A 16,512-nucleotide genomic window follows, 5' to 3' on the forward strand; every position below is an offset into this window, starting at 1 on the left:
GATACTAGTTGGGTTCCACCCACTGAGCCACAACAGAAACTCCTAATGAAACCTTGAGTGACTGAGGCTTACTCCTGAGTTATCTCTGACTTCTCTCGATGCTCAACTTTTCATATTTTACCTGAATTTTGCAGTGACTCATTAACTAATACTTTGTCCCTCAACTCTCCACCTAACACAATGCTACCATTTTTATCTTACTAATACGCAACAATTTGTCACTACCTGATTTAACAAAAAAAAAAAAAGCCTGCCTTGTCCTAGAGAATAAAATCCCAATTCTTTGGCCTGACATTTTGAGTCTCCTAAACTTGACACTATCTTATTGTAAACACTAAAAAAGGTTTTCTATGAATATAATCTCAAAAATTCAAATAAATTTAGAAGTAAATTAAAGTGAATAATACCTTCACTCCTTCTTCACCCAGCTCACTGCCCTTCCCAGAGATAACTGTCTTGCTTTTCCAATTTTATCCCTTTCTTCCTTAGTTCCAGCCAGACCAGGTTATGACAGTTCCCTGCATACACCATTCTCATGGAACTTCTATATGTCAGGTGAGACCATTTCCCTCCTAAAATGCTTTTAACTTCGAATGCTCCCTTCTTAAGTTCTGTCTGCTCTTTGAAACTGCTTGCCTTTTATTTGATAGAATCTAGATTTCACCACCTATGACGTCTAGGCATTATGTAGTTTCTATGCCTCAACGATAGCACTGACAGTCTCTTTAGAGGTAGTACCCCTCTTGGTGCTTCTGCAAGCCTGTGACAACACTCTACATTTGGTGGGTGATTTGTGCTCTCCAGACAATAACCAGTCTTACCCAAAGGTGGTGTAGTGTACAAGTCATAGAATTTCAGAGATGGATGAGACCTTAGAATTCATCCTCCTCTCACTTTGCAGAAGAGGAAATAAATTTGCCCAAGGTCATTTGCCTAGTTAAAGGTCAAGTCGAGGATAGACCTGAGGTCCCCAGGTCTCTAATTCCACATTTGAGCAACTGCTAGGTCCTCTACTTTTGAGGGTATGGAGAGTGGTCCAAACTACTCACAGGACCAATCAACTGAGCAGTAACTCAGACAGATAACTGATGGGGCTTGGATATACGATAGTAAATTTTGTTTTTAACTTAAAGAGAAGAAAGGCAAACATTTGAGTTTCACAAATACATCATTGTCACGTAAGCCCAAGGCAAAGGAAAAGGTCAGCCCATTCTCCCCCATACACTACCCAGCCTGGCATATACCCCTTCTTCCCTTTCTGGGTATCTGCCTCAATTTGGCTTCACCTGAATATGAATGTTGAAAGGCACAGAATCAGAGTTATCTTGAATGTTAATATCTCTAGAAACTCAGTGCTCTTTCTATTGCTTTGTGGTTTATGCCTTTCACTCCAAAAAGCATCCTGTTTGATCATAACTGTATACTCCTACTATTTATAACCTACTTCAGAGTTCCCGTTACGGCTCAGTGGTTAACGAATCCAACTAGGAACCATGAGGTTGCAGCTGATTCCTGGCCTCGCTCAGTGGGTTAAGGATTTGGTATTGCCATGATCTCTAGTATAGGTCACAGACGTGGCTCAGATCCTGCGTTGCTATGGCTGTGTCGTAGGCTGGTGGCTACAGCTCCAATTAGACCCCTAGCTTGGAAACCTCCATATGCCACAGGTGCGGCCCTAGAAAAGACAAAAGACAAAAAATAATAAAATAAAATAAAAATATAACCCACTTCATCCATTTAATATTTTTTTTTGCCTTTTGTTTTTTCAGGGCCGCACCTGCGGCATATGAAGGGTCAGGCTAGGGGTCCAATTGGAGCTACAGCTGCCAGGCTACACCACAGCCACAGCAACACTAGAGCCATGTCTGCAACCTATGCCGAAGCTCACGGCAACACCAGATCCTTAACCCACTGAGCAAGGCCAGGGATAGAACCTGTGTCCTCATAGATACTAGTCAGATTTGTTTCCGCTGAGCCACGACAGGAACTCCAGTAAATATTTCTTGATCACCTATTCTGTTATAGGCATAGCACAAATCTGAAGGATGCAGAAGTTCATGACATTGAAAAGGTCTCTGCCCTCATAGAACTAGCATTTTCATGGAGGATATATACAATGGACAAGTTTAAAAAATTATCATAAATTGAGTTGTCATGTTGGAAATAATAGGGTTCTTATACCAAGGTGGCAACATCTTAAGAAAAACTGATCAGAAAAGGCTCTCTGTGAAGCTGACATTTAAACTTTTACCCAAAGGAATCAGTTATAAGGCTTTAAGAAAGCTTATTCCAGAGAGAAGCATTAACAAGCAATAAGGCCCAAAGCAGAAAACACTTGGAAAATTCCAGGAACTGATAAAAGTTTGAGAGAGCTGGAGAATGCTTTGCATGTGGTAGCATGAGATGTACTTAAAGAAGTAAGCAGGGCCAGATCATCCAAGAACTAGTGGGTCACAGTAAAATCTGAATTTCGTTCCTGAGCAATGGAAAGCTATTAAAGGATTTTAAGCTAGGAAGTGTTAGGATACTATTTACCTTATAACAAAAATCATACTGAGAGTTCCCACCATGGTGCAGCGGAAAGGAATCCGACTAGGAACCATGAGGTTGCAGGTTCAATCCCTAGCCATGCTCAGTGGGTTATGGATCTGGCATTGCCACAAGCTGTGGTGGAGGTTGTAGATGTGGCTCAGATCCTGCATTGCTGTGGCTGTGGTGTAGGCCGGCAGCTACAGCTCCAATTCACCCCCAGCCTGGGAACCTCCATATGCCATGGGTGCAGCCCTAAAAAGCAAAAAAAAAAAAAAAAAAAAGAAGAAGAAGAAGAAGAAAACTCATGCTTGCTGCTATATGGAAAGTGAACTAGAGAGAGTAGAGTATGGAAGCCTGAAGACAAGGAGGCACCTGTATTAAGGCAGGCAAGAGCTAAGAGTAACTTGCTAAGGTAGGGATAAAGTAAACAGAGGAAAGAAGGAAGATAAGCAGTATGTATAAAAGAGATAGAACCAGCACAATTTACCAGTAGATTGGATGTGATGGGTGAGAGCAAGGGAAGGATCTAGGATAACTTCCAGTTTTCTTATTTTAATAACTGAGTGGCAGGTGGTTCTGTTTATGGACACAGGCAAAATGAGAGGACCAGGTTAGGGGTAATGGGAAGATGAGGATCAAGAGTTTCATTTCAAGGGAGTTCCCAGTAGAAACGAATCTGACTAGGAGCCATGAGGTTTCAGGTTCCATCCCTGGCCTTGCTCGGTGGGTTAAGGATCTGGCGTTGCCGTGAGCTGTGGTGTAGGTTGCAGACGTGGCTCGGATCCCTTGTTGCTGTGGCTGTGGCGTAGGCCAGCAGCTGTAGCTCTAATTGGACCCCTAGCCTGGGAAACTCCGTATGTCGTGGGTGCAGCCCTAAAAAAGGCAAAAGACAAAAAAAAAGGAATTTCATTTCAAGCAAATTAACTGAAATTTTTCTGAGACATTCAAGTGGAAATATCAAGCAGGCAACTGGGTATTAAGTCTGGTAAAGATGGCTAAATAAATTAGAGGAGAAATTTTTGATGGAGATGCAAATTTAGGAGTCACCAATACAGAGACAGTTTCTGAAGCCATGGAGATTTCTTAAGCAGGGTAGGAGGTGAAGGGAAGAGGGCACGGGTCCAAAGCCAAAGAAACACTACGCCTCTCCCATTGATGTCCACAAGTGCCCAATGGAAGAAGCTGAGCAACTGAACCTCTTTTTTATCCTACCAATAGATAGGTACAGACTCTGGCAGATAGGGAAATAGATGAGCTAATCTTTGTAGGGGCAGGGAGGCTCCATCAATCTCTTCATTCAGTAAATGCCTTCTATGGGTCATGGATTGTGCTTGGTGCCTATCTGGGATGTAACGATGAAAGGATTCGGTTCCACCCAGTTAAGAGATGAAGACAGAAAGCTCACCTGTGCCCATAACAATGTGGTGTGATAAATATTCTAATAAAAGTGTGCTGGAGGGGCAGTAGGAACATAGGGATGAAAGCAACCCATGTCTGACCCAGAACGGAAGCAAGCACATTTGAGCTGTGAGAGAAGTTGAACATTACAAGGCCCTAAAGCCAGAATGGCTGTCCTGCATCCTGTTTGTTTGTTTCTGTTTTGCTTTAAAACAAATCTCATGCTCCATAGAATAAAGGCAAAATCATGACAGGCTGATGGGGATAAAAAGGAGGTTTTGGTTCTCTGTCGTTTAACCATAGAGAAAAGCCCTTTCCAATGAGCCTTAATCAGGTGTGGGGTGGGGGTAGGAGTTTGAGGAAAAAGTGGAAGAAGAGAGTAGTTTATGGCTGTTCACAAAAAAAAGCAATAAAATACTTTGCCCTGAGTTGCATAAGGGTCATAATCAGTATGATAAACTATCATTTAACATGAGGAGGAAATTGAAGTTTCATTTCCTTGCTTTTGTGGCACCCCTTGAATTGGGTTGATGACACCATTCAGTCAGTCAGCATGAGGCCTGCCTTACCAATTTTGTTTTGCAAAACAAAGCCAGTCACGGTCAAACTCAGTTGGTCAATTCCATAGATTAACATGGGAGACCCCAGGAAAGCAAGACAGCTGGGTTAGCTCTGGCTGGGAAACGACGGGTTAATCCTAGGCCAGCTTAGCAGGGAGCTTCATAAGATCTTTCAGGCTCCTGGCATTCCCACTCCTCACCCCTCCAAGAGTTTCTCACACTCACCAGGGTCCTGGGGTTGACTCTAATCTTGAGTTTGAAAGACAGGGCTGAGCTGAAGGTGTAGATACATTTCCCTACTGTGTCATATGTGGATTGTCATCTTCTCATTCTGCTTTCTTTGGACTCAGACTGGGCAGTATGGAGTGACAGAAAAAAATCTGGCTGGAATCTGTAGAAACAAACTGGGAAGAATGAAATTTTCTTTAAAAATTGACAATAATATAAAATTTCTCTCAAATTGTGGGTTCTAATAGGTGTATCTACACAATTCACAACCTAAAAAAGAAACAGCAAGGATGAAAATATTGTTGAAGTTCTACTGAATGGCGAGACATTTTTATTGTCTCTATGGCTAAGACATTAGAAAATAATTGTTGGATTTCTCTTAGAAAATGGTATGAAGCCCATTCTGATTTCACTCCATGTCCAGAAGTTGCTGAAAAATTGAGGCTGGTTTAGAATAAATCACAATATAGAGCTTTTCAAAGTTCCCATTTATCTGAAATAATTACATTTTTCTCTCTTTCTGAATTCTGATGTTTCTGGTGAAAAAACAATTCTGCCAGTAACACATAAGGACTATAAAAAAGCCAAGAAAATCTGCACATGCAAAGAAGTTGCCTGAATAATGGGGTTTGTGTTCTAAAAGGAGATTAAAGTAATGTTTAATTTTAGTTCCCTGAAGGTTGTCTTACATTTTTCCGACAGGATTTATTCCTGCAATCTTCTTCAACAATCAACATAATTTAATTTTGAGGTAATCAAGAGAGGCAATTTAGTGTTGTGGGAAAAGTGCTGCTGATTTTGCCACCAATTTTACTGTAATGCCATGCAAATCACTTTCTCAGCTTCAAAATCCTTACTATAAAAAAGAAGGCAATTTGATTAGATTGCATTAGATATTCACAAAATTTTTGTTCAAATTCTAAAATTCTATTCTAAGCCTCTAAGTTTCTCTATGCTGACATTTCTGGCCTTCATGAGATGTCTATGCCAACTGTCATACAGAATAAATTAGAACCACTTCTTGGAGTTCTCTTGTGGTGAAGTGGGTTAAGGATTCAGTGATTGCCACTGTAGCAGCTTCGGTCACTACTGTAGCATGGGTTTGATCCCTGGCCTGCAGGTGTGGCCAAAAAAAAAGTACCACTTCTAGTTTCTAGAAACATGTAGTCTGTAAAACAGCAATAGTCAGATACTCTTCATGTATATAGTGTTATGATTAGATTTCACTAATTTGAATTTTGTGCTGAAGGAAGATTATTTGCACATTATATTCAAAAAGGATTTACTATTAAATTACCACCACAAATGAGATAGCAGGTGGAAGTTTTTAACTGATTTTTTCAATAATATTTTTAAGTGCTTCTTCTTCAAGGGGATCCTGACATAATGAATAGCACTCCAGGTCTAAGCCAGGAACATAGATCATCAGCCATTAACTTCACTCGTGAACTTGGGCATGTCTCTTAACTACCCTGAGCCTCTTTCTCCAACGATAAATAAAGGGGTTGGATTAGGTGGTTTAAAATTAATTAGAAAAGCTTTGTTTTAAGCAGATGAGTAAGAACATCTAGTGGTTAAATGTAAATAAAGATATTAGTGCCTTTAGTAAAATGGAGAATGAAAAGGGATTTGGAAGTACTTTCTGAGTGAAGAAGGAAGAGAACCTATGATTGTAGGTCACAAAAAAGCAAACACATAAACTGGGTAAAGCCCCAAGTTATTTATACACAATAAATCTATTAAATGAATGAACTTCGTTTGCATACAACACTTAGTTGGCCCTAAGAGGAAAAAGCACAGTGAAGTAACGGAAGGGCTTTAGAGCCAAATAGAATTAAGTTCAAAACTCTGGCTCTAATAATTCCCAGATTATGAACTCTAAAATCAATCACCTTAACCTCATGATTGCTGTGAGAATTAAATAAGTTAAAGTGCTTAGCACAGTACTTGGCATATAATAGGTAACAAAAGACAGTAATCCTTCCGTTAATGATGGGAACATAATCCATATATAAATAAGTTTTTTTTAAAAAAAGACATAAGGGAGTTCCCATTGTGGCTCAGTGGTAACAAACGCAATTAGCATCTATGAAGACACAGGTTCAATCCCTGGCCTCACTCAATGAATGGGTTAAGAATCTGGCATTGCCGTGAGCTGTGGGGTAGGTCACAGATGAGACTCAGATGTGGTGTTGCTGTGGTTGTGGTGTAGGCTGGCAGCTATGGCTCCAATTGGACCCCTAGCCTGGGAACTTGCATATGCCACAGATGCGGCCCTATAAAGACAAAAAATAAATTAGTAAAATAAAAATTTAAAAAGGCATGAGGTAAATACTAACAGCTAACATTAACTGAGTGCTTACTCTGCGTCACCAGGCACTGTTAGGTACTTAAACATATATTATCACATTTAATCCTTACAACAACCCTGTAAGGTAGTTACTATCATTATCCCCAGTTTAGAGATGAGGAAACAGACTCCAAGAGGTTAAGCAATTTTTCCCCGGTCACAAAGCTAGGAAGTCATGGAGTTATAATACAAAACTCTTTTGCTATTTCCAAAGGCCAAATCCTAAACCATTTCACTACATTGTCTAGTACATTAAAGGAGTATATTAAGTGCCAGAGAAGTCAGAAATTAAGCATGAGTAGTTCATAGGCACAAGAGACAAGTGTATATTACAGCAAAATATTAAGAAATTGTCTCCTAGGCTAGGAATTGTATAAGCATAAAAAAGTTAGGAGATGTTTGTCATGTGTGAGAGCAGAGTAAAGGAAGATCAAATATAGAGTTAAGAATGAGCAAGGTGAGCAAACAGATTGCTCTAGCTAGAGCAGACAAGGTTCTGGGGAGATAGGTTTTGAAAGATAAGCATTGACCAGTCTGTGAGAGCCCTGAATGCTGGAGGGACAAACATGAAATATTTTTCCAGCATCTTACATATATATACAAGACACTCAGCAATTATTTGTTGATTGTCACAATGCAGTGAAAATTAATTTCAAACCTAGCTGTCCATGGAAGAAAGAAACCTGTTTTTTGATAAGGACAATGTCTATTCAACTTGAATCCCCTGATGCAGTAGAACAGAAAGAAAACATATCAGCACACTGCTTTTTTTCTTCTTCCTTCTTTCTGTCTTGACTGCCACACAGCATATGGAGTTCCCTGGTTAGGGATCTGATCCAGGCCGCATCTGTGACCTATGCTGCAGCTGCGGTGATGCAGTTTGGATCTGGTGTTGCTGTGGCTGTTGTGTAGGCTGGCAGCTGCAACTCCAATTCCACCCCTACCCAGGGAACTTGCATATGCCACAGTTGTGGACCTGAAAAGAAAAAAAAAAAGAAAAAAAAATGATGAAGTGACTTCTAAAATAACAGCTGTGAAAAGGAAGAAAAATATCCTAAGAAGATGCAAGAGCATGGAAGCCAGTGAAAAGCCAACTCAAATGGCGAAGGGTCAGGCCTCAGACCAAGGTAACCACTCAAGAGCTGAGGACTGAAGAGTTGAGGGCACCCAGACCTACAGGAAGCTAGACAAAGGGTCTGGCTCCCTACACACAAAAGTGTGTTCAGGCTGGGTCCTACGTATTAGCAAAAGAAAAGGGAATGTTGACAATGTGATTTCATCAATTGGCCTAACACTATTACATTTTGACTTAATTTAGTGTATTGTGTTTCTCACCACAAAGATAAAGATGGTTTCAAATATTCCATTTTCTCAAACCATCTCTGAGAGGCAAGAGGGAACTCATAGTGGTTTGCTACTTATGTATTAAACTTGTATCTCTGAAAGGAGCAAACAAGTTATTCTAAAATTTGGGGATCCTAGTAGAGATAGCATTTTAATTGAACTTTTAAAGATTGAAGCTGAAAAGTCTAAAAATTTTCATCTGGGGTGTTTAGTCTGTAGCCAGCCATCAGATGGTCAGAAGTTGGGCATGACTAATTCTTCACAGTCCATTTGCTAAATGACACATTATAAAAAAGCAAGCACTATTGAAAAGGATGTGCTTGTTTCCAAAGCTTCAACCTCATTGTATACTGATTGTTTTATATTTGTCCGTGTCTAATCATTTTATGGTGCAAGAGGCTCTAACCACATATATATGTTAAAGGCTCTTTGAAAAGTTCTCACATTGGCAAGGACTAGGAACACTAGATAAAGACCAGAGAGGCTGTCTTTCTGGCCCCAACATAAAGGCCACCCAGAAGGATTAGGATTTTAAAACCTGATTAAAATAAGACTTCAGATAAGATTTACTAACCCCCAAGATGCTTATTCTTATCAAATAGCTTAACCTCCTCTATCCCAGCATTAGAAAACATGTGCAGATCTTTTTTTAAAAATGATTTTTATTTTTTCCACTATAGTTGATTTACAGAGTTCTGTCAAGTAGTAACCAGATCTTAATAGAATGGTTGAGAATACTAAGTAAATTCAGTAGCGCTGCTTCAAAATTAAAAAGCTGGACACTGAGAGATGCAAATAATGATATTAGGAAGATCATGTTGTTAAGAAGATATTAAGAAATTGTTAAAAATAATGTTAAGATCATGTTAAGAACAATGATGTTTAAAGAAGGATCCAGAAATTGTGGTTTATGTTGACACATTGTTCGCAGTTGTGTCTGTAAAGAACTCTATTTCATCTAATTTGTCACAATTTATTAGCATAAAGTCGTTCATAACATTCCCTTAATGTGCTTTTACTGTCTGTAAGGTCTAGTGATTTAACAATATTGGGCTAACTAAGCAGAATTGTTTTGAGAAAGGAAAAAAGGGTGGGGAGAAATGTGAGGTTACCTTGATAGACCATGTGAAGCCATAACTTTTCCAAGGAGCATTCCATCGGCACCTCAGCCAAGAAATGCAGATGAGGCAAGTGGGGGGGGGGAGGAATTTTTTATGGTTCTAGTGATGGGCTGTTGTTCGGATTAGCTGCCCATTTGTCTGCAAGCTGCTTTCTCCTCCCATTCCAAGCTCCCTGCCATCACAGTGCAGCTGCTGGTCAGGAAGCCTGAGGAAGGGGCTCCCTCTGGAGCTGATGGCAGTGGCACTTTGGAAAGTGCTGGCAGGGGGTGAGCTATAAAAAACAATTTGGTCTGGGAACAAAAGGCATCAATCACAGCAGTGTCATCAGCCCTTGACTTGGATGGGGGGGAGAGAACTTTCTGGGTCACTTTGGAAGCAAACAGGAAAGAAACATAGAACATTATATTATTTAGTCGTCTCCCCTTTCCGATGGAATAAAGGGTCTAATTAATTTAATAGGAAAGCTATGTTTGACTCTTCTACAACGATTTTTTTTTTTTGGTCATGTCTTTCGGTGCGGTGGGAGAAAGCTATTTCCCTTGCAATCTTTATCTGCAATTGCTAGAAATCACTGGACTCTACTTTAGAAGTCAACTTCCCTGTTAAAGGCTCATAAGCCAAGCACTTTTTGAGATGGAATTAACTTTGGAAAGTCATTATGGATCTTAAATTAAAGGTGTAAAGTTAGCAAAGTGAATGTTATGAGTCAGGGGACTCACAAAATGAAGGACCCAAGAAAAGCACCTGAAGACAAAGAAGTAGCAGACAAAGAAGAACCGAGCCACCTCTGAACGAAAAATCTAAACTTAGTTTTTTATTTGTTTTTTGGCCATGCCCACAGCATGAGGGAAATTCCTGGGCCAGGGATTGAACCCACACCATAGTAGTGACCGGAGCTGTTGCAGTGACAATGCCAGATCCCTAAACCGCCTTGCCGCAAGAGAATTCCTAAATAGTTCTCTTTTTCTCTTTTCTTTTTCGGCTTTTTAGGGCCACACCCAGGACATGTGGAAATTCCCGGGCTAGGGGTCTAATTGGAGCTGCAGCTGCTGGCCTGCACCACAGCCACAGCAACACCAGATCTGAGGTATGTCTGTGACCTACACTGTAGCTCGTGGGGCAATGCCGGATCCCTTAACCCACCGAGCAAGGCCAGGGATCGAATCTGCATCCTCGTAGATACTAGATTTTTAACCCACTGACCCACAACAGGAAATCCTCTAAATAGTACTTACATAGAGTTAACTACAAGAGAGAAGTGGCAGTATTTCTGAGATGGGAAAGTGCTTCACAAAAGTATCTTTTTGTGTGTGTGTGTGCGCGCACGTGTTTTCTTGAGCAGCTCCTGCGGCATGTGGAGGTTTCCAGGCTAGGGGTCTAATCAGAGCTGTAGCCACTGGTCCACCAGATCCAAGCTGTGTCTGCAACCCACACCACAGCTCACAGCAACACCAGCTCCTTGACCCACTGAGCAAGGCCAGAGATCGAACCCGCAACCTCATGGTTCCTAGTCGGATTCGTTAACCACTGCGCCACGACGGGAACTGCAACACAAAAGTATCTATGACACTTTCAAAGCATAGCAGTGACCCAAAAGCCACAGCAGTGAAAATGCCAGATCCTTAAACCCTAGGCCACCAGGGAATTCCTCCTCCATTTTTTTTTTTTTTTTTTTAATGGCTATACCTGCAGCATATGGAAGTTCCAGGGCCAGGGACTGAATCTGAGCAGAAGCTGTGACCTAGGTTGCAGCTGTGGCAACACCAGATCCTTTAATCCACTGCTGGGCAGGGGGTTGAACCCACATCTCCACAGTGACCTGACCACTTTGCAGTAGGATTCCTACCCCACTACACCACAGTGGGAACTCCTCTCTTCCACTTAAAAAAAAATCAAATGTCAGGTCTGGAGACTGAAGCTGACTTCCAGTATAGACCTTCTCTGCATGCACAATGCTACCTCTTTTCTACATAAAAGGCGGCTCTTGTGCTGGAAATGACAAAAACGTTGTCGTTTCCTATATGTTCTTGGCCATTCCTCAAAATATGGTCATCCATTATTTCTTTGTTTTTAAGATTTTACTTTGTCTTTCCAACACTGATGCTGAAGGTGTTTTGAAACAGAGTGAGCTGGAGTTCCCATGATGGCTCAGTGGTAACGAACCCAACTAGTATCCATGAGGACTCAGGTTCAATCCCTGGCCTTACTCAGTGGGTTAAGGACCCAGCATTGCTGTGAGCTGTGGTGTAGGTTGCAAATGTGGCTTGGATCCCTTGTTGCTGTGGCTGTGGTGTAGGCTGGCAGCTGTGGCTCCAATTTGACCCCTAGCTTATGAACTTCTGTATGCTGTGAGTGCAGCCGTAAAAGGCAAAAAAGAAGAAAGGAAGGAAGGAAGGAAGACTGTGAGCATACCAGTTCCAGGAGGAATATGTCCAAAAACTTAGATAAACACCAGGACTGAGAACTTGCAAAACATCTTGATCATAGAGAGTTTAAGGATAGTCTATTAATAAGGAAGTGTTAGAATTCTCTTGTGGTACAGCAGGTTAAGGATCTAGCCTTGTCACTGCAATGGCTCAGGGGGCTGCTGGCAAGGGTTTAGTCCCTGGCTCAGGAATTTCTTTTCTTTTTTGTTTTTGTCTTTTTAGGGCTGCATCCATAGCATGTGGAAGTTCCCAGGCTAGGGGTCGAATTGGAGCTGTAGCTACAGCCTATGCCAGAGGCACAGCAATGTTGGATCCAAGCCGCATCTGCGATCTACACCACATCTGACAGCAAAGCTGGATCCTCATCCCACTGAGCGAGGCCAGGGATCGAACCTGTGTCCCCATGGATACAAGTCAGATTCGTTTCCACTGAGCCATGACGGGAACTCCTGGCCCAGGAATTTCTGCATGCTGTGGGTGCAGCCACAGGAAGGGGAAAAAAAAAGAGAGAGAGAGAGAGAAGTGTTGCCAACCCTTTTAATATTGACGACCATTAAGATATTTATCTTTTTAAAAGTTAAAAAAAAAAGACAAAAGCAGTAACATGCACACTGTAAAAAAGTGTACATACAGCTATATGAAAATTAAAAAACAACAGATACACCAAAAAAAAAAAACCCAACAAAAAACCAAGCTATACAAAAATTAAAAGCGTATCCCACCATTCCAGAGATTATATAATAACTCTTGAGTAGGCATCCTTCTGCATCTCATTCCACACATACAGGTACTTCTTTATCAATGTGAGATCACACTTTACATATTGCTTTGTAACATTTTTTCAGTTAATCTTTACCTTGCAAGATATTATGTTTTCATCTCATCTAATACTCAGTCTAGATTCCAATCTTCTCAGGTGTCTCAAAAAATGTCCGTTGCAGTTTGTCTGCCTAAGTGAGGGCTCAATCTAGAAACAAGTATTGATTCTGATTACATATCTTACATCTCTTTTAATCTAAAACAGTCCATTTTCTCATGAAACCAATTTGAAGAAAGGCTGGGGCAGCTGTCCCACAGAACATCACATCTTGGAAATTTTTGTTGATTTATGGTGTCCTTTACATGATCACATTATCCTGTAACTACAAGCTAGAAATTTGACCTAACAGCTTGATAATTTTAAGGTGCACATTTGGCGAGAACACATCATAGATGATTAGTATATTTCATTTTGTATCAGATCGAAAGCTATATAAGATATGAATGTTTCCCTATCAACGATGTGAAAAATTGACCACCAGATTATGATGATAACAGATCTTTTTTCCCCAATTTCATTTGTGAAAAGTTTTAAAGCATAGAAAAGTTGAATAGTTCAGTGAACTCTTGGGTGTCCACCACCTAAACAATTTGTTAATATTTTTCTAACTTTATCTACACATGTATAAAAATATTTCCTTCTTGCTTAACCATTTGAAAATAAGTTGGAAACATCAAAAAATTCACCCTTAAATATTTTATAATGTATCACCTAAACATAACGACATTCCCTCTAACAGCCATATCATTTTGACCCTTTGTAATTTAGCAATTATTCCCTAATACCATTTAATATGTAGTTAATATCTAAATCTCCTTAATTGGCCCCCAAAGGTCTTTTACAGATTTTTTTAAAACTAGTATCCAGTCAAGATCTACTCTTTGCTTTTGGCTAAATTATCTTAGTCTCTTTCAGACACTAGAAAGTTCTTCCCCATTTCCACTTTTTTTCTGAGGGGGGGCTGCACCTGCTACATGAAGAAGTTCCAGGGCCAGGGAAGTGTTGAGAAGAATTTCCTGGTGGCTCAGTGGGTTAAGGACCTGGCATTGTCCCTGCTGTAGCTCTGGTCACTGCAGTGGTGTGAGTTCAATCCCTGGCCTGGGAACTTCTGCATGCCATGGGTGTGGCCAAAAACAAGGTGGTTTATAATTGTATATATTTTTTAAATTAAGATTTAATAACAGAATTTTTCAGTTTTTGGAAACTAGTAATTCATCACAAAAACATAACCAGGAAATATAACCTAAGGACTTTGGTAGAGTGACCAATCATTCCATTTTGCCCAAGACTAAGGAGCCTCCCAGGATGTAGGACTTTCAGAGATACAACCAGTAATGAGTTGTCACCCTATTGTCTGGTCACCCTTCGAGGGCACTTATTTATGCTGAAGAAATAGTTATATATATGACTGGTTGAAAGTATAACCCAGTTCTAACCATTTTTATTATACTAAACATAGGTATCCCCTTTTTTGAAAGTTGACTTGATGCCACTTTGCTTTTACAAAAGATCTACATTCATATATGTTTTCACTAACCAAAAGAAATACAAAGAGATTTTTGCTTTTATGAAAAAAGGCAAAAAGGGAAAATAGAACTCAGCCTTTGTTTTGCCAATTCAGAGGCAGTGTGCACACCAAGCTACAAGAGTAGCAACACTAACATCCTTCCTAGGAAATTATACTCAGCATCCTAAAATCAGGCCACCACAGTTTTGAATTGTATCTGTATCCGGGCCTTATCTCAATGTACTTTTTGCATCTGTTACCAAGACGTGTACTAAGCTAATTATGTCTATACTTTACACCCTTTCAGCTTATGAAATGTTTCACAGGAATGTTCTACAATTGGAAAGCGTAGGAAACCAGTATGTATATACTTACACTTTTTAAACTGTCTGAACTATGCATTAATCATGCATTTAGATATAGAATACAGGCTAGGGAAAATTCCATGTCTTGGAGATACTGCTATGGTGCAGTAGGTTAAGAACTCAGCATTGCCCCAGCTGTGGTGTAGGTCTCAGCTGCAGCTTGGGTTGGATCCCTGGCCCAGGAACTTCCATATGTTGCAGGTGTGGCCAAAATACATAAAACAAAACAAAACAAAATAGGAGTTCCTGTTGTGGAGCAGTGGAAATGAATCCGAGTAGTAACCATGAGGTGGCAGGTTTGATCCCTGGCCTTGCTCAGTAGGTTAAGGATCTGGCGTTGCCGTGAGCTGTGGTGTAGGTCGCAGATGTGGCTCAGATCTGGCATTTCTGTGGCTGTGGTGTAGGCCAGTGGCTACAGCTCTGATTGGACCCCTAGCCTGGGAACTTCTATTTGCCCCTAGTGTGACCCTAAAAAGCAATAATAATAATAATAATAATAATAAATTAAAAATAAAATACAATTCCACATCTTACCTCTCAAAAAATAATAAGCAATATCTTACATTAGATATTACTTAATGCTATATCTCAACATTACTTCTTCTATTCTATGACTTAATGTTCCATCACTGTTAAAATCATATCCTAAATCAATAACCATTCCAATACATTGAGCTCCACAGAAATAGCACCAGGGCAAGTGAGAACCAGATGGGCAATTTATGACTCTGTGACTCACAGAGCAAAAAAAAAAAAAAAAAAAAAAACTAAAAATAACTAAACATGGGAAAGGATATTCTAAGAGACTGAGCAGTATCATCATATGCATTCTTTGTACAAACTTGCCAGGAGGAGCACAAGTAGTACCCAGATGCTTCAGTCACCTTCTCGGAGTTCTCTAAAAAGTGCTCAGAGAGATGGAAGACAATGTCAATTAAAGAAAAAGAAAACTTCCAAGACATAGCAAAGGCAGACAAGACCCTTATAAAAGAGAAATACAAAACTATGGTCCTCCTAAAGAAACAAAAAAGAAAGTCAAGGACCCCACTGGACCCAAGAGGTAGCCTTCAGTCTTTTTCTTGTTCTGCCCTCAAATCAAAGGAGAACATCCCTGCCCACCCATTGGCGTTGTGGAAGGGAAAAAAAAAAAAAAAAAAACTGGGATAGGAGTTTCCCGGTGGCTCAGTGGGTTAAGAACATGGCATTGTCACTGTTGTGGCTCAGGTCGCTTCTGTGGCACAGATTCATCCCCTGGCAGGGAACTTCATGTCACAGGTATGGCCAAAAAAACAAAGACTGGGAGAAATGTGGAACAACACTGCTGCGGATGACAATCAGCCTCATGAAAAGAAGAGTGCCGAGTTGAACAAAAAATATGTGGCAAAAAAGGGAGTCATCAAGGCTGAAAAAGAAGGAAAAGAAGAAAGATGAAGAGGATGATGACAAATCAATTTGTTCTAGTTTTTCCTTGTCCAAAAGCATTTAACCTGCCTATACACAATTCACTCTTTTTAAAGAAAAAAAAAGAAAGAAATGTAAAGCTATGCAAGACTTGTTTTTAAATTCTGTAGTGTGTTTTTTTGTATAGTTAACATACTACCAAATACTTCTTTAGCTAGCCCTGGCCTGGTGGTATTTTCAATAGCTACTAACCTTGCCTACTACATTTTGGGGGTTGTAAATTGGCAGACAAATTTAAAGAAGGTTCTTGTTGATGCACAGTTATGTATGGGAATGGTAGTTTAATTATCTTCGGTTGTTTCTGATGCATCTTACATGAATTAATTGTTCTCATAACTGAATATCTCTCTGCAGTCACAAAAATAAAAAGTTGCAGTTGTTTCGTTGACATTTTAAATGC

The 16,512-nt window shown here is 40.2% G+C and overlaps 1 pseudogene; it reads left to right on the forward strand.

The window, feature by feature from the left end:
• The first annotated feature begins 7,516 nt into the window (after positions 1-7,516).
• LOC125124727 (high mobility group protein B1-like) lies at positions 7,517-16,113 on the forward strand (annotated as a pseudogene).
• Positions 16,114-16,512: the final 399 nt, after the last annotated feature.

The sequence above is a fragment of the Phacochoerus africanus genome, chromosome 4 (genome assembly GCF_016906955.1).
Source record: "Phacochoerus africanus isolate WHEZ1 chromosome 4, ROS_Pafr_v1, whole genome shotgun sequence".
Taxonomy (NCBI): Eukaryota; Metazoa; Chordata; class Mammalia; order Artiodactyla; family Suidae; genus Phacochoerus; species Phacochoerus africanus.